The following is a 19492-nucleotide window of genomic DNA, read 5'->3' as shown; positions in this document are numbered from 1 at the left end:
CATATAATTAGAATATCATCAAAGAGTTGATTTATTTCAGTAATTCCATTCAAAAAGTGAAACTTTTCCACACAGACTGATATATTTCAAGTGTTCATTCCTTTTAATTTTGATGATTATAACTGACAACTAATGAAAACCCCAAAATCAGTATCTCAGAAAATTTGAATATTGTGAAAAGGTTCAATATTGAAGACACCTGGTGCCACACTCTAATCAGCTAATTAACACCTGCAAAGGCCTTTAAATGGTCTCTCAGTCTAGTTCTGTAGGCTACACAATCATGGGGAAGACTGCTGACTTGACAGCTGTCCAAAAACGACTATTGACACCTTGCACAAGGAGGGCAAGACACAAAAGGTCATTGCTAAAGAGGCTGGCTGTTCACAGAGCTCTGTGTCCAAGCACATTAATAGAGGCCAAGGGAAGGAAAAGATGTGGTAGAAAAAAGTGTACAAGCAATAGGGATAACCGCACCCTGGAGAGGATTGTGAAACAAATCCCATTCAAAAATGTGGTGGAGATTCACAAAGAGTGGACTGCAGCTGGAGTCAGTGCTTCCAGACGTATGCAAGACATGGGTTTCAGCTGTCGCATTCTATGTGTCAAGCCACTCTTGAACAAGAGAAGAAGCGTCTCTCCTGGGCTAAAGACAAAAAGGACTGGACTGCTGCTGAGTGGTCCAAAGTTATGTTCTCTGATGAAAGTAAATTTTGCATTTCCTTTGGAAATCAAGGTCCCAGAGTCTGGAGGAAGAGAGGAGAGGCACAGAATCCACATTGCTTGAAGTCCAGTGTAAAGTTTCCACAGTCAGTGATGGTTTGGGGTGCCATGTCATCTGCTGGTGTTGGTCCACTGTGTTTTCTGAGGTCCAAGGTCAACGCAGCCATCTACCAGGAAGTTTTAGAGCACTTCATGCTTCCTGCTGCTGACCAACTTTATGGAGATGCAGATTTCATCCAACAGGACTTGACCCCTGCACACAGTGCCAAAGCTACCAGTACCTGGTTTAAGGACCATGGTATCCCTGTTCTAATTGGCCAGCAAACTGGCCTGACCTTAACCCTATAGAAAATCTATGGGGTATTGTGAAGAGGAAGATGCGATACGCCAGACCCAACAAGGCAGAAGAGCTGAAGGCCACTATCAGAGCAACCTGGGCTCTCATAACACCTGAGCAGTGCCACAGACTGATGGACTCCATGCCACGCCGCATTGCTGCAGTAATTCAGGCAAAAGGGGCCCCAGCTAAGTATTGAGTGCTGTACATGCTCGTACCTTTCATGTTCATACTTTTCAGTTGGCCAACATTTCTAAAAATCCTTTTGTATTGGTCTTAAGTAATATTCTAATTTTCGGAGATACTGAATTTGGGATTTTCATTAGTTGTCAGTTTTAATCATCACAATTAAATGAAATAAACATTTGAAATGTATCAGTCTGTGTGTAGTGAATGAATATAATATCCAAGTTTCACTTTTTGAATGGAATTACTGAAATAAATCAACTTTTTGATGATATTCTAATTATATGACCAGCACCTGTATGATGCAATACTGTTATCAGGAACAAAATGTTATAAAGCGCAAACGCCAGAGTTGGTGAATCAGGAAGGGTTTATGTGTGAAAAAAAACAGACGATGATCACCGAGAGGTGACAATCCTTAAGTATTCCTAAAGTCGCCCCAGGCCCCCATAATACAGGCGGAGTGATTGTCAGACAAAAAAAGAGCTTCATTTGTTTAAGCTATAGCCTACCTCCTATATTTTAAGATAGATGTTATTAGTAAAATAACATCTTATAAGTATTTAAAATAATTATTAGATAGCAATACTGCATGTGGATATAATATCCTCTTAACATTTAACAGTAGCTACACAAAGTCTAGCTATTTATTTATAACTAGCCTACATCGTGGTTGTTTTTATTTTCTCCATTTATAATCTAAACTAAATGTGATAGCATGCATTAAAACAGTGTGCGTCAGTGTACAAACATTGTCTATAAACATTGCACATATACTAATAATAATCTTTATTTGTAGAGCACTTTTCAAAAACAAGTTACAAAGTGCTTTAACAAGTGTAAAGACAATAATACCCAAAAGACAATACAAAAACAATACAAGATAAAAGCAAGAAAACATTGAAAAGACTAAAATACACGTTAATAATAAATATAAAATTAGTGAAATACAATAAAATAAAAGGGATAAAATAAAGCCAAATAAGATCGGGAAAGGCTCTCCTATAAAAGTATGTTTTAAGAAGGGACTTAAAAGAGTTCACTGACTCAGCCGACCTGATTTCCTCGGGCAGGCTGTTCCAGAGCCTCGGGGCCCTGACAGCAAACGCTCTGTCCCCTTTAGTTTTCAGTCGAGACTCTGGAACAGACAACAGACCTCTGCCCGAGGATCTCAAGATACGTGCTGGTGTGTATGGGACTAAAAGGTCAGAAACATAACAAGGCGAGAGGCCATGAAGAGCTTTAAAAGTGATCAATAGAATTTTAAAGTCAATTCTAAAACATACTGGGAGCCAGTGTAATGAAGCTAAAATAGGAGTAATGTGGTCATATTTCTTTGTTCTGGTTAAAAGCCTCAATGGTGAGAAAAGCAGTGCTAAGGTCCAGGAGTACCAGGACTGAGCACAATCATCAGCAGACATTAAAAGGTCATTGGTGAATTTAAGCAGGGCAGTCTCAGTGCTATGGTACTTCCTGAAACCAGATTGAAACTTTTCAAATAATTTGTTATTTTCCAGCACAGTGAGCAGCTGTTTGGACACAATTCTTTCTAGAATCTTTGCAATAAAAGGCAGTTTTGAAATTGGTCTAAAATTATGTGGGAGGGAGGGATCTAAACCAGGTTTCTTTAAAAGTGGGTTCACGCAAGCCGTTTTAAAATAATCAGGGACACAACCAGTAGATAGGGAGCTGTTGAAAACAGAGATCAAATAGGGCCCAACAGAATCTATTACTTTCAGTAAAAACTTTGTAGGTATAACATCAAGTGGGCTGGAGGACACTCTCATTTGTGATACTGTTTTTAAAAGCTCAGACATGTCGATGGGATAAAACTGGTTAAAACTCTCTTGTTGCTGGTGAGGAACCTCTGAGTAAGAGACCGTGGGGGTAATAGAGGCTCTGATTGACACCACCTTATTGGTAAAATAAGATAAAAACAATTCACAGTCATCATTACTTCCAGCTGAGGCACAAGGAGGGGTTGGGTTTACCAGCTGATCCACAGTCTTAAACAGTCTTGCAATAAAAGGCAGTTTTGAAATTGGTCTAAAATTATGTGGGAGGGAGGGATCTAAACCAGGTTTCTTTAAAAGTGGGTTCACGCAAGCCGTTTTAAAATAATCAGGGACACAACCAGTAGATAGGGAGCTGTTGAAAACAGAGATCAAATAGGGCCCAACAGAATCTATTACTTTCAGTAAAAACTTTGTAGGTATAACATCAAGTGGGCTGGAGGACACTCTCATTTGTGATACTGTTTTTAAAAGCTCAGACATGTCGATGGGATAAAACTGGTTAAAACTGGCTGTGGCTCAGGAGGTAGAGCGGGTTGGCCGTTAAGCGGAGGTTCAATCCCTGGCTCCCCCTGGTTGCGTGTCGAAGTGTCCTTGGGCAAGATACTGAACCCCGAATTTCCCCTGGTGGCTATTCCGCCAGTGTATGAGTGAGTGTGAAGTGTGTGTTAGATTCTGTTTGAGCACTTAGACTCAGTGTATGAATGTGTGTGAATGGTGAATGCAGATGTAGTGTAAAAGCGCTTTCAGTGGTCGAAAAGACTAGAAAGGCGCTAAACAAGTACGGAGCATTTACATTTTACATTGAAACAGAAACCTGGGATTGTGTTTATGTGTAGTAATGAGTTCAGAAAAATAGTGTGTTCTCGCATCCTTAACCATGTTATTGTAGTTAATAAATCCTTCAGACTGAGGTAATGGACTGGATTTTTTCCATCTGCACTCTGCTTTCCTGCATTCCCTTTTGAGGCTGCGAATGCTGTCATTTATCCAGGGTTGCTTACTAGCTTTAGACGTAGGCCTAACCTTTAGAGGAGCAGTAATATTTAGTGACAACAAGCAGATATGATTGAAGTGATCGACCAGATTGTTGGTGTTGGAATCAGACAGGTGTTGGCTTTGGCTCTGAAAGAATGTGCAAAACTTTGAAACACTTTGTTCATTAAAGATGTGAGAACACACGGAGCTTGGTGAGGCGGCATGAGTAACAGGCAAATCACAGCTAAAAACAATACATCTGTGGTCAGATATGGTCATGTCCACTAATTCCACTGAGGAAATGCTGACACCCAGGGTAAAAACCAAGTCCAGTGTATGACCACGGTTATGGGTTTGCCCTTTGACATGTTGTTTGAAGTTAAAAGAAGTGGCCATATTTAAAAAGTCAGTTGCATTAACATTGGTGGAGTCATCAACATGAATATTAAAATTAGGTCCTGGAGTTTTTTTAAAATGTCAGCCGTGGTGGCACCGGGGAAGCAGCGAGTGGTAGCGTTAAAGAAACGGATGTTTCTGGTTATGGAGTCACCAATTATTAGTGTGGTTGGGGAGAAAAGAGGACGAGGAGATGCTGGTTGTGGGGTTCCAGAGCAGGACTGAGCAGAATCTGCTTCAACACTATGTGCGGACTGAGGATGGAGTGTGTGAGCTGCCGAGTGTTGTGTTGGAGTAGCAGTAACAGACCTGAGAGAAGGGCTACCCGACGGTGCAGGGTAGAGACGGCCTCGGTTTTAAAAATTCTTAACCGTCGCTGCTCTCTCGGAGGACACGGTAAGTAACGTTAAACTGTGCTGTCAAAATATAATTTATTTGTACAATTGCCTAGCCGGTAGATAATGTTGCTTTGCTTGCCGGTTTCATTCAGACAATATCCGATTATGGCAAGCTAAGTTACAGTTTTTGCCCGTTGCTTGAATACTATAGACCCATGCTTAGACTAAAGTAACACAGCTTGAAGCTTTTGTTACCATACCTCAAACACATGTACCCATACCTTAAACAAAAGCGCTGCTTTGCACTCTAGTTGGAATTCTGCAACACACTTACTCCTTTATGCAACACACTATGCTCTATTTCATACATAAGACACTTCACTTCAAAAATGAAATCTCAGGGTGACATTTTGAAAACATATGTATCCAAAATACAAAACACATCGGGTAATTGCAACCAATCAAATACACACCTGAAGGCACTTACTTGCAAAACTGAACACCAATCAGTCAGCTACTAAAAGCCCTCAGTTTAGCCATTTCAAGAACTTTGCAAGCATGGATGGAGGGAGAGTAAGAGGCAGAGGAAGAGGAAGAGGAAGAGGAGGAGGAGGAGGACAAGGTCAAGATCATGGTCGAAGAGGCCATGCACGGACCCCTATTTCTGATGATATAAGAGCAACTTTGGTGGACCATGTCATCAACCATGGCCTGACTATGAGGGAAGCTGGGCAGAGAGTCCACCCACATCTAAGCCGCTTCACAGTGGTATCTGTAATAAGAACATTCCGACTAGAAAACAGGTTTGTCTTCACCTCTCTACCTTCTACTCTACTCAGATGGTATTTACAGCAATGTACTACAGTATATCACATTACCACATCGCGTGTACAGGGTATTGCAGGGTGCTAATGCTCCTTTAGCAGCCAAAGTGGTAGTTTTTGTGAAACATACCATGCATGATTACTTACAGTATATTGAGATGTTTCAGTACAGTGGATGATACAGTATATACGGTAAAGTAATGTAAGAAAAAGAAGCTAAATGATGACAATTTGTGGTTGTATTTCTCTAGAATGACTAGAAGACCTTCTGGGGGCGGACGCCAACGCCTGTTCACACAACAGCAGGAACAGCAGGCAATGCCATCCGTCTCCACCAGCTACGACAGAAAATACTTGCAGACAGGCAAGTGTTCAACAACATAAACCATGTGAGCATCACCACCATCCAACGCATCTTGGGAAAACACAACATCACCACGAAGCAGCTCTACAGGGTCCCATTCGAGAGGAACAGTGTCAGGGTCAAAGGACTTCGAGCTGAATATGTACGGGTAAGTGTAACTGTCCTTTACATTTACAATACAGTATTGGTGAAATCCAGTAGCAGCTGAATATGTACCATATCAGTACCACATGGATCCATTCGGAGAGCTACACAGGTACCTGTGTGATGGGTGAGGGTTCTGTATGTGTAACACTGTAGTGCAGTAATGTTTTTTTTTGTTACAGAGAATCTTGGTCATGGATGGAGCTGCACAGCCTCATGAATTCATTTTCATTGATGAAGCTGGATTCGACCTGAGCAAAACAAGACGACCGGGTCGTAATGTAATTGGCCAAAGGGCAATTGTGCACGTCCCGGGGCAGCGCGGGGGAAATATCACATTGTGTGCTGCCATAAACCTTCGCGGGCTTCTGCATCATCATGCAAAACTAGGTCCATACAATAGCCAACATTTACTCACATTTCTAGATGCTCTCCATAATATAGTTGTACAGAACAGACCAGATCAGCCCAGGTTTGTGGTGGTATGGGATAATGTCAGTTTCCATCGGGCTGCTCTGGTCCAGGCCTGGTTCACCAACCACAATCAATTTGAAGTGGTATACTTGCCCCCCTTACTCACCATTTTTAAACCCTATAGAGGAATTATTTTCGGCTTGGAGATGGCGTGTATATGACCGCCAACCACATGCCCGCATGCCTCTTCTGCAGGCAATGGAACAGGCCTGCAGCGACATTCAGGTGACAGCAATCCATGGATGTTTTCGACATGCAAGGGGATATTTTCCCCGGTGCCTAGCGGGAGAAGACATTGCTTGCGATGTCGATGAGGTCCTGTAGCCAGACCCCAACAGACAGCGGGATCCATGAGCCCACGTATGCACAATTGCCATTCTGTGCTTACAGTATAGTGTTTTTTGTATTACAGTTTTTTTGGATTGCTTACACACTAAAATTAAAAGTAGTACACTATTAGCAAAACCTTACACTCAAGAAGCAAAACATCAGCCCATATTTGCACAACTATAAGCACATTGTCAACCTCATACTTGTTGCAAAACTCTACACACAGTGATTTGCAAAACACTAAACACACTTAACATACATTACACACACAAAAATCTATCATGTCAAATTACCGCACCGTCTAACCAATTGGTTCAACACAGTCATCAGGTGTGCAAACACTTGTTTGCTTAATTGTAGACACACCAATCAGGTGTATAAGCACTATAAAAAGCAGCAGGTGAGTTCATCGGTCTTCAAGCACAATGGAAAGAGTCAGAGAAAGAGTAAGACGAGGAGGAGAACGAGGAGAACGAGGAGGAGGAAGGGGAGGAATCAACAGAGGAAGAGGAAAACAAGAAGGTGCTCCAAGAGGACCAAATCTGGCAAATGAGATCCGCGCAACACTGGTTGACCACGTTGTCAACCACGGCCTGACGCTGAGGGAGGCTGGACTGCGAGTACAGCCAAATCTAAGCCGATACACAGTGGCAAGTGTGATAAGAACATTTCGACTGGAAAATAGGTATTGTAAAAATATCATCATATCAAAAACATCTGCACGGTTTCAGTAACTGCTTACAGTACAGTATTCTATGCACTATCAGCACTTCTGTTACCTTTTCCTGTGAAATTACTGTACTATTGTATACTGTTTTTATTTTTCTACATAGGATTGAGGGTCAGGAACGACAAGGGGGAAGGCCTCCTATGTTCACAGAACAGCAAGAGAGGGAGATAGTAAACATGGTTTTGGCCAACAATGCTATAACACTCAATCAGCTCCAAGCTAACATTGTCAATAACCACGGCTGTTTCAACGATATCCATCAGGTCTCAACATCAACACTGGCACGCATCCTAAAAAAAAAACATGTTCAAATGAAGCAAATTTATCGAGTGCCTTTCGAGCGCAATTCCGAAAGGGTGAAACGACTGCGGCATGATTATGCAGAGGTATGTCTTCACTTTAGCAGTGTGATCTTGCATACGGTCTCATAATCTTTTACTGTACTGTTAAATGTATACTAGATCTACACTGAACTACACAATTTTGCCTGACACTGTTCTTCAGAGAGTTTTACAAATGATGGAGAGGAGATCCAGCATGAGTTCATTTACGTAGATGAGGCTGGGTTCAACCTGACGAGAACACGAAGGAGGGGAAGAAACATCATTGGCCACAGGGCTATAGTCAATGTCCCAGGGCAACGTGGGGGTAATATAACACTCTGTGCAGCCATTACACAGAATGGGGTCCTCCACCGCCATGCCCATACGGGCCCTTACAACACAGTACTCATACTTACATTCTTGGACCAATTGCACAACATAACAGCAGCAAATCAAATCGATCATATGCAATACATTGTTGTCTGGGACATTGTGTCTTTCCACCGCTCTGCTCTGGTTCAGAACTGGTTTCAGCAACATCCACATTTCACCGTCCTATATCTTCCACCATACTCTCCATTCCTCAACCCTTTAGAAGAGTTTTTCTCGGCATGGCGGTGGAAGGTATATGATCTCCATCTCCAGGCTGAGGTACCCCTCATCCAAGCCATGGAGGAGGCCTGTGACCAGATGGAGGTAGCAGCAATGCAAGGATGGATTCGTCATTCAAGACGTTTCTTACCAAGGTGTCTTGCTAATGACAACATTGCCTGCGATGTTTATGAAATTCTCTGGCCAGATCCAGCTAGGCGAAGAGACAATGTCTAGTTAGTTTTTTTTTGTTTTTGTTTTTTTTACAGTAAACTTACAGTACAATACGTAAAGTGACATTTTGTTACAGTATTATGAATCCCCATGTCAACATTTTGGGCGTGTTGAGAAATAAATGAGTTTCTTCAGTCTGCAACATTGGTCTTGTGTAGTGTTTGGTGAATTTACATTATATTTGTACTTTGTTGATGGTAGCCTACTCTAATCATAGGGAAGTAGAAGTGCTAAAAGTGTTTTAGGTTTATCACAGCAGAGTGTAACTCGTGCAAACAGAGTATAGTAATGTGAAACGTGTGTGTTTCATATGGTAACAAAGTGTAGTTTTTCAATTCAATTCAATTCAATTTTATTTATATAGCGCCAAATCACAACAACAGTTATCTCACAGCGCTTTTCATAAAAGAGCAGGTCTAGACCGTACTCTGTGATGTTATTTACAGAAGCCCAACAGTTCCCACCAAGAGCAAGCACTAGGCGACAGAGGCAAGGAAAAACTTCCTTTTAAGAGGCAGAAACCTCGAGCAGAACCATGGCTCAGGGTGGGCGGCCATCTGCCTCGACCGGTTGGGGGTGTGTGTGTGTGTGTGTGTGTGTGTGTGTGTGTGTGTGTGTGAGTGAGAGAGAGAGAGAGAGAGAGAGAGAGAGAGAGATGTAAGGAGAAAGAGAGGGGAGGGAGGCAGCCTACACAATATACACACAGAGGTACAGACAGTGAAGGTAATGTTGCTATAGACTAAATGAAAAATGGTACAGATATTTATAATAGTGTTAATGGTAACCATCGTAATGTTAATGATTATAATAACAATAATAACAATAGGACTAGCAACAATAGTCGTTGCAGTGGAGGGTGTCGAGCAGGAACACAGGGGCAGCAGGTGACCCGCAGCCACAGATCCAGACTCCACAGCTCCAGAGCCAGAAAACCTGCAGGAAGTGATAGGAGAGAGGAGAGAGACGAGAAAGCACAAGACTACCAGAAAGGGGAGAAGTTGTGTTAGTAACATGCAATAATGGGATAAGGTTGCATACAGAGGGAGAGAAAGTAGAGGAGAGAGGAGCTCAGTGCATCATGGGAAATCCCCCGGCAGTCTAGGCCTATAGCAGCATAACTAAGGGATGGTTCAGGACTACCTGAGCCAGCCCTAACTATAAGCTTTATCAAAGAGGAAAGTCTTAAGCCTACTCTTAAATGTGGAGATGGTGATTGCCTCCTGAACCCAAACTGGAACCTGGTTCCACAGGAGAGGAGCTTGATAGCTGAACGCTCTGGCTCCTAGTCTACTTTTGGAGACTCTAGGAACCACGAGTAACCCTGCATTCTGGGAGCGCAGTGCTCTGGTGGGGTAGTAAGGTACTATGAGCTCTTTAAGATAAGATGGTGCCTGACCATTAAGAGCTTTGTAGGTAAGAAGAATGATTTTAAATTCTATTCTGGATTTTACTGGAAGCCAATGCAGAGAAGCTAAAACAGGAGAAATGTGATCTCTTTTCCTGGTTCCTGTCAGAACACGTGCTGCAGCATTCTGGATCAGCTGAAGAGTCTTAATGGACTTTTTCGAGCAGCCTGATAATAAGGAATTGCAGTAATCCAGCCTAGAAGTAACAAATGCATGGACTAGTTTTTCTGCATCATTTTTAGACAGGATGTTCCTGATTTTCGCAATATTACGTAGGTGAAAAAAGGCGGTCCTTGAAATTTGCTTAATGTGAGACTTAAACGACATGTCCTGATCAAAGATAACTCCAAGATTCCTCACAGTGGTGCTGGAGGCCAAGGCGATGCCATCCAGGGAAATTATATCTTTAGATAATGCGTCACGGAGATGCTTAGGCCCCAGAGCAATAACTTCAGTTTTATCTGAGTTTAACATGAGAAAATTACAGGTCATCCAGGTTTTAACATCCTGAAGGCACATTTGAAGTTTAGCTAACTGATGAGTTTCATCTAGCTTGATCGATAGATATAACTGAGTATCATCTGCATAACAATGAAAGCTTATGGAATGTTTCCTGATAATATTGCCTAAAGGAAGCATATATAAAGTGAAGAGGATTGGTCCAAGGACAGATCCTTGAGGAACTCCATGAGTAACTTTGGCGTGCATGGAGGACTCATCGTTAACATGTACAAACTGAAATCGATCTGATAAATACGACTTAAACCAGCTTAGAGCGGTTCCTTTAATGCCAATGAAATATTCCAGTCTCTGCAATAGGATCTGATGGTCAATGGTATCAAATGCAGCACTAAGATCTAATAAAACCAGTACAGAGACAAGTCCTTTGTCTGATGCAATAAGGAGGTCATTAGTAATTTTCACCAGTGCTGTCTCTGTGCTATGATGAGCTCTAAATCCTGACTGAAAATCCTCAAATAAACTATTGCTCTGTAGAAAGTCACACAGCTGTTTAGCAACTGCTTTCTCCAGAACCTTAGAGAGAAATGGAAGGTTAGATATAGGGCTATAGTTGGCTAAAACATCCGGATCAAGTTTGGGCTTTTTCAGAAGAGGTTTAATTACAGCTACTTTAAAGTACTGTGGTACATAGCCTGTTGATAAAGATAGATTGATCATATCTAGTATAGAGGTGCTGACTAAGGGTAAAACATCTTTAAGCAGCCTAGTCGGGATGGGGTCTAAGAGGCAGGTTGATGGTTTAGATGAAGAAATTATTGAAGTTAGTTGGTAAAGATTGAGGGAAGCAAAACAGTCTAAACATGTATCTGGTTCTACAGCTGTTTCTAAGGTTCCTGAGTTAAGAGATAAGTCGGTGCCAGTTGAGGGCAGGTCTTGGTGAATTTTGTCTCTAATAGCTAGAATTTTATCATTAAAGAAGCTCATGAAATCGTAACTACTGAGAGTTATGGGAATACTTGGCTCAATAGAGCTGTGACTCTCTGTCAGCCTGGCTACAGTGCTGAAAAGAAACCTGGGGTTGTTCCTATTTTCCTCTATTAATGACGAGTAGTACGCTGCTCTAGCATTACGGAGGGCCTTCCTATAAGTTTTAAGACTATCTTGCCAAATTAAACGAGAATTTTCCACTTTGGTGGAACGCCAATTCCTCTCAAGTTTCCGTGATATTTGCTTTAATTTGCGAGTTTCAGTATTATACCATGGAGCTAACCGTCTTTGTTTTAGTATTTTCTTTTTTAGAGGGGCTACAGAGTCGAGTGTCACTCGCAGCGAGTCTGCAGCACTATCAACAAGATGATCGATTTGGGAGGGACTGAAATTAGCATAGGAGTCCTCCGTTACTTTGTGACTAGATAATGTATTTAGAGCTGATGGAATCGCATCCTTAAATTTAGCTATAGCACTATCAGACAGACATCTTGTATAGAAATTTTTGCCCAATGGCGAGTAGTTCAGCAATACAAACTCAAAAGTTATCAAACAGTGGTGGGATAAAGAGGGATTCTGTGGGAACACCACTAAATGTTCAATTTCAATACCATACACCAAAACAAGGTCGAGGGTGTGGTTAAAACAGTGAGTCGGTTCATGAACACTCTGAGAGAAGCCGATGGAATCTAACAAAGAGATAAACGCAGTACTGAAGCTGTCATTCTCAACATCCACATGAATATTAAAATCTCCTACAATAATAACTTTGTCCGTTTTAAGGACTAAAGTTGACAAAAACTCTGCAAATTCAGATAAGAATTCAGAGTTGAATTGGTTGCAGTGATTTCCAACTTGGGTGCGAAAGACCAAGAACAAGACTTTCAAATGAGTTATAGTTTAGTTTAGGTTTAGAGCTGATTAATAAGCTAGAGTCGAAGATAGCTGCAACTCCACCTCCTCGGCCTGTGCCTCGAGGAATGTGAGTATTAATATGACTGGGAGGGGTGGATTCATTTAGGCTAACATATTCTCCATCACCCAGCCAGGTTTCAGTAAGACCAAATAAATCAATATCATAATCTGATATTAGTTCATTTACTAGTACACCTTTAGAAGAGAGAGATCTGATGTTTAAGAGTCCACATTTAACTCTCCTATTAGTTTGCACTATTGCTCTTGTGGTTTTAATTTTTATGAGGTTTTTATGCACAGCTCCTCTTCTGTTTACCTTTTTTAATAATTTCGATGGTCGGGGGGCAGACACCGTCACTATAGGATTTTCACTAAGTAACTCCTGAAATGGAGGAGCAGAGAAGTGTGTTAGACTGCGACTCTGCATAGGGTTTTGGGTGGGTAACTGCTGAAAAAGAAGGGCAGAGAAGTGTGTTAAACTGCGACTCTGCCTCCTGGTCTCAACTCTGGGTTGTCATGGATTTGGTCCACTAATAAACAGAAGTGTATAGTTTTTACAAGAGTGTTTAATTATGCAAAGGATCTGTAGTGTTTTGCTATTTCGGTGTGTGGTTGTGCTAATTGTGTGTAGTGTTTTGAAAACACGGGCCCTGTTTTGAAAATCGTGCTTAAGCAATCCAAAAAAACTGTATATATATATTTTTGCTTTATCTGAATTCATGTTACTGCAGTGTATAGTGCTGCAATGTACAATATTGAGTAGGCCTATTTGCTTTTTTGGTTGTTTGAAAATGTGCCTCCTGAAAATATGCCTTCTGAATAAACAGTGAAAATCAAAGACTGCAGTGTTTTATATAAAGTAGACTAGTGTGATCCCCCTGATCTGAAAGTGTATGCATATGATGCAAGTATGTGTCATTTTGTCATCAGAGTTACATTTTGACAAAGGAATGTTAGGTTTTGATAGCAGAGTTTAGGTTTTGATAGTAGAGTTTCAATTTGACACAGATGTGAATGGTATATTTCCCAGTGTTGTGTCATGTTTACGTGTCATGTTTGTGTGTAGTTTGGCACAATGAGCGAAGTTTTGCAAAATGTGTTCTAGCAACAGGCAAAAACCGTAACTCGTGTTACAGCACCTTAGCATTAATGTTAAGCTAGCTAGCTAACTTATATTAGTTAAAAGTTAACAAAGCCCAATTTGGATGAGATGTTTCTGTCTGTGAGAGGAGTGATTTTAACATCAGTTACCTGCAGTAGTCAGTAATTTTAAGCCAGTCGTGAGGGCATATTTAATTTAACATTAAGTATATTTCACTCCTCTAGTAGTAACAAGCTAAGCTAATCTGATATAGCCTAACTTAGATAGCAGGTTCTAGTAAAATTTAACCATTAACGTTACTTGTTTGAGTCAGTTTTTAGCTGATATTTGCTAATATTTTGTTAAATTGATGCCATTAAAAGTATGCAGTTTGCAATGGAAAGGTGGTTGTACAGACGACTATCACCTGATGACTTTATTATTGAAGAAAACTTAAAATGTGATTACTTCTCAGGCAGGTTAAGTTAACTAACCTTAACGTTAGTGTTTTTTCTGCGACCTTTAAGCAGATTTATGGACGTAAATTGTCAGTTTACTCACACTTAAAGATACACTGTGGATCTGCAATCTTTCGGATTATTAATCAACATTTAGGCAAAAATCCCAAAACCCGAAGTAATGTTCGCTTAATTGATTTCAGTTCATGTTTTTTCTCATTTGGCATTTTTCTTTTCTTCAACTATGGTTATTGTAAAATTGGTCTTAAATTTTATTCCGAGTGGCATCTTGTTTGCATTATACTGTGCTTTGCTGCAGCATACATCTCATTCATAAGTGGCGGCAGTCTGATTTAGGGACTGCCTGCTTCTCAACCTTTCCTGCCGCTGGTAGGATCTAATACAGTATTAGACTTGACTTAGCTGATTAAATTAATATTTTGTCAAATACTGACAATGGTCCACTTATTTTATTGATTTTAATAAATGTTTTTATTTGATGTAAGAAAGGAAATAACCTCAGGGCTCTACAGTATAAGCATTTTAAGCGCATGTGTGAGTGGGCATAATTCTTTAGTGTGAAAAAGTGTTAAATTATTATATATGCTTTATACTCCTACGGTTATTCCGTCACACCTTACCGTTCTAGCAACAAACCAATAGGATTGGAGTGATTTCATTCACGTTCAGACCTGCTACGCCTAGAGGCGTTCCCATAGTGTCGTAACCGACGCATAACGTCTCGTCGTTCCCATAGCGTCATAACGTCTCGGGTTACGTATGTGCGTATGTTTCTCACAGATTGACAGCTAACTGTGGGGGGGGGGAGGTATGCAGAATTTTGTATGCCTGCCGAGAATTGCATGAAAATGCATTAAAGTTCTGCTTTTAAACACTATACTATTCTTTGTAGGCTTCATCAATAGTGATAAATGATCAGCATATATTTTATGAACGTTAAGAATCGTTAACATATTATTACACTAAAAGTAGGCTACCATTTCTTGAAATTCAGCAAACGTGGCGTTAACCACAATGTGAACAGCAAAGTGTCTGAAAAGGACCTTGTGAAAAGTGAATGCATAATAATTCGGCAAAACGGATGTTTTAGGCTACCTGCTGAGATTTGCATCCATCTCTTTTCTCAGTATAAAAGAGCGTTACGTCCCACGAGGTGCATGCAATTAATTGCAGGCATGCAGAATTCAGCACAACACCTGCACTGCAAAACATCACTAGACCTCGTGGGAGCAAGGCCTGATCATTGTTTTAAGCTCACGCAGTCTACTGGAGGTAGATTGTGTCTGACTTGACGGCGCTGTTTTTATTCCCCTTGGCGAAAGTCGGCGAAAGTCAGCCAGTTATCTCCAACACATCTGTTGACTACCAGCTATACAGCGTGCTAACTGCGACAGCTGTTTTCAAAAGTTAACATAGCTATCCTTATTAGCTAGGCTTCTTACATGCTCGCTAATAACTGTTTTGAAGATGGGTCTCCAACATTGACAGCGTTGTGTTGGACAGATTTGTGCAGCGGTGTTTCTGATGCTAACCATTCAATTCACAGACTGGTCTGTTGTCCGTGTTTGAGAGAGAGAGAGCGACCAAGTGAGAGGATGTGTAGAGCAAATATGTACTGCGCAGTGCTGCAATCAAACACAATTTTAAAATGGGTCGCCAAATGTACTTGGGCGGCTGTTAATCTACCTGGGCCTTTGTGGGAAACACTGTATAATATATATTTTGTTAGTATTTTCTTTATTTTCTACTGAAACTGTCGATCAGCTGATGGTTTTAGTAGAGGATGTCTCATTCTGTTGAAGTTGTTGGACTTTATACATACATATTTCTTTAGGCTAGATTTAGGCTGATTTTAAAAATTGGTTACCAAGGTCTTGGGAATAAAAAAAAAAATCTAATTAACACAGTATTTACACCTGGTTACATGATAAAAAAATTAATAATAATTAAAAATTTACATTTTTTGTACTTTTTAAATTTTCTTTTTAGATTACCTTCCTGGAAGCCAGAGGGGCCACAACAGAAAACGTGCCACATGGGACATCCTTGCCCACATGTTCCATGTTGATGTCAGGAAGAGAATAAATGGAAAGGAATCACTGAGAAAAGCCAGATGGCATTGGAGACGTTGCTCCTGTGTAAGTAATTGTAATATATATTTAAAACAATCTGAAGTCACACAGCAGTCTTAGGAAGTGTTCAAACTGGCATTAGCACTACTTTAAAAAAACACAACCATGCTTATTAATCAATGTAGAGGATTGGGACTCAAGGCAGGGGGTTTCAGAAAACATTGCAGGGTCTGTTGGTCTTAATGCCACGCAACAACACATCATCTGGCAAAGCACTGAATTGGCCAAGATACACATTGTAGACTCTGAAACTTGACTGTTACATTATGATTGTTATTGTCATGCAAGATAAAATTATTTTTGGCGCGACAACTTGTTGAGTTGTTATATAGTTTCTCATAGTATTATAAACAGTTTTGACATTTTGACAGTGTTTTGACATCTAACAAACCTTAAAACGCATGGATCTTTCACTCCAACCAGCCTTCCTGGGTGATATTTCATGTGTCTAATCGTCACATGAGGACATGCCTCCATCAAGTTTTTGAACACAGTGCTGTTTTCGGTCTGAAGACTGTCTTAATCTCCAGTAAAATTGCTTTCCTGATGTCTCTGCTGATTCAGGTCATGGCTAAAATATAGTTAATTACATAACCACTTGTTATAATTTTGTCTAGATTAAACAACTGTGAATAAAATATAAAGTGTTGATTACTGATCCTTAGAGGTACAGTGAAGTGGGTTTTATTACATGTGGACAGAGCCAGGCTGTTTCCACCGTCTTATTCCCCCTCCACCTCCATGTCCTGCCCCTACTCTGCCTCTGATTGGCTAATCCTAACCTCAACCATCCTACTCAACGGAGACAACTGAGTACTAGCCAATTGCAGGGAGTGCTGCGCAAAGCTGGTGGGGAAGAAATATTAGGTGCGTTCGAGAGGACTGCAGCCGACTTTCGCCAACTAGATCACTTCGAGTCGGACACATTCTACCTGTGTGAGCTGAGATCAATGAATGACCTCGTGGCATTTGCAAAGGAAAATGCCAGGAGACCAGGCAAAAGTGGTTCCAACTTTAAGCAGCCGGAGAAAAGCAACTACAGCCGCCGGACTCTGCACCAGCATCTGCCATCTCCCGCAAGGTTTAAATGTCATGTGACACGGTGCCGTTTTGCAGCGCCGGCAAAAGTCGGACACAGTTTCTAACCATCATGCCTTATTTTATGTCCAGCATGTATCACGTTAAGTCAGCACTGCGCAGCGCTGCATGAAGTCAAACGCACCTAATGCATTTCCACCTGTTTCAAGTCTTTACACTGGGCTAACCTTAGCTAGGCTCCTTACATTCTTATAACTTTTTTAAGGTGGGTCTCCAGCGTTGTGCTGGACTCATTTGTGCAGCGGTGTTCATGAGAGAGAGACGAGCGAGCGAGAGAGAGTGGATGTGCTGAGCTACGGCGCTCTGCAATCAAATGCTATTTTAAATAGGCCTAGTAAAAAAAAAAATCAAGTTTCAACCTGGCAGCACAGAGGGGAAGAAGCTCAAGGAGGTGTGCCACTGTCAGCATCCTTCATCAGCCAACTGTTAATTCACCTTAAGAAAAAGTATTTTGGTATGTAGGATTTCTACATGTCTTGAAACATGTTATAATCCTTGAGGTTTTCATTAAATAAAAAATATTTTTGATAATTTTTATGGTTGCATTTCATTTGTCCAGTAATACATATTCAATGTATTTATAGTCTGTAAAGACGTTTTTGACCGATAGAGGATTTAGTTTTTACTGGCAGTCCACTTTTGGATAAAAACTGTGTATGGAAACAATGCATTTAGGATTCCCAGTTATTTTATCTGACATGAGCATCGCTGATAACTGATGTCTCTCTTACGGCCGTAGCAGAGCTGTATTACGTAGCTAATACAAACTCAATTTTCCTATTTTCTGCTTCTTCACGGTAAAAGCATTTAACTAAAGAACCACAGGGTGGCTTATAAAGGTTATAAGAAGTATTTAAGCTTTTATATAGAACAGTAGATGTTGGTCAGCTAGATTTTAGATATTTCTGTAGCCAGTTTTGGCCACTGAGCCACTGATGGGGTAGCCTTTCTGTTGCTCTGGGGTTCCCATCCTTGCATTTTGAATGATAGAATCGTCCTTGCATGATCTAAAAAAGATGTTGGATTCTGGGTCGTAGACTTCAAGGTCTGTCTCTATACGGTAGAGCTCTCCAGGCACAGAGCCGCACCATTGTGTGGTAAAGACTCCTTTTGAAGCACTCATATCTTTACAGACTTTGTTTCTGAAGTAATTCCAGTCTTTGGCTGAAAAACTAACGTGCGGTGTGCTTTCACGAAGAAAGCTCTCTTGTATAAATATGAACTGTTCCATGCTCAAACAAGCCCGACATTCTAAAATCTTCCACTACCCATTCAAACTGAGGTGCCCAAGCCTTGAATAGGCCAATGTTACTGAGGGAGTCTTCTTTCTAGAGGCCCTACTCATTGCAACAGGATCTATAATTATACGCCATTTTGGAGTCATTACTCCCAATTGATTACCTGTGATGTCCATGATTGTGATGCTGCAAAGATTGCGCTATTGTTCTGCATGAAGATAGCTCTTTCCGATGTGGATTCACCCAAAAATCGTTCAGTCACCCTGTTTCACGAGCTCGGTCAGATGTAAGTCAGAAACTAGCCAGCTATATATACAACTGACTGCTAAAGCCACTCCCAAACCTCAACACTGCACATCCCCCATACACAAACCCCCCTTTTCACACCTGTCTTCACCTTTTGTTGTTCAACCTCATTACGAAATTTTATTTATTTATTTTTCTTTTTTTTTTTATTAATCAAAATTTGTCACTTTCTGGTGTGTGAGAAAGATCATTCATAGAACTATGTGTTTAATAAGACCTCAGTTTTACAAAAAAAAAAATCCGTTCAATACACCACTTAAATAAGTTCTAAATAGAGTTAAAACACTAAAATCGCAATATGTGAGTGGTGTGTGCTGCTGAATTGAGCTTTTGTAGTTCTGGGTCTCTATGTGCCCCCTAAAAAGAACTAGCTTGTAGAAGGTGCTTAGAAGGTTGGGATTCAGGATTCTTGATGGTGTTGTCATCGCGTGTGTTCTGGGTACGTTTAAAGCCATTTGGAGCTTAACTAAGAGATTTTTACATTAAAAGGCTAAAAGGTTGAATTTTGGACTTCTAGCCTATACATATTGAGAAGATGGTTTCCAGTGACTTGTTGGACTTTGGGGTCATATTAGTCACTTTCACTATTTTTGTGGTTATCTCGGATTTTTATGATGATGATA

Source organism: Micropterus salmoides, unplaced genomic scaffold (assembly GCF_014851395.1).
Source record: "Micropterus salmoides isolate LMB-PRFRI ecotype aquatic unplaced genomic scaffold, ASM1485139v1 Ms_hic_scaffold_15, whole genome shotgun sequence".
NCBI classification, from domain to species: Eukaryota; Metazoa; Chordata; class Actinopteri; order Centrarchiformes; family Centrarchidae; genus Micropterus; species Micropterus salmoides.
The sequence above is the reverse complement of the archived record's forward strand: the minus strand, read 5'-3'. Positions refer to the sequence as shown.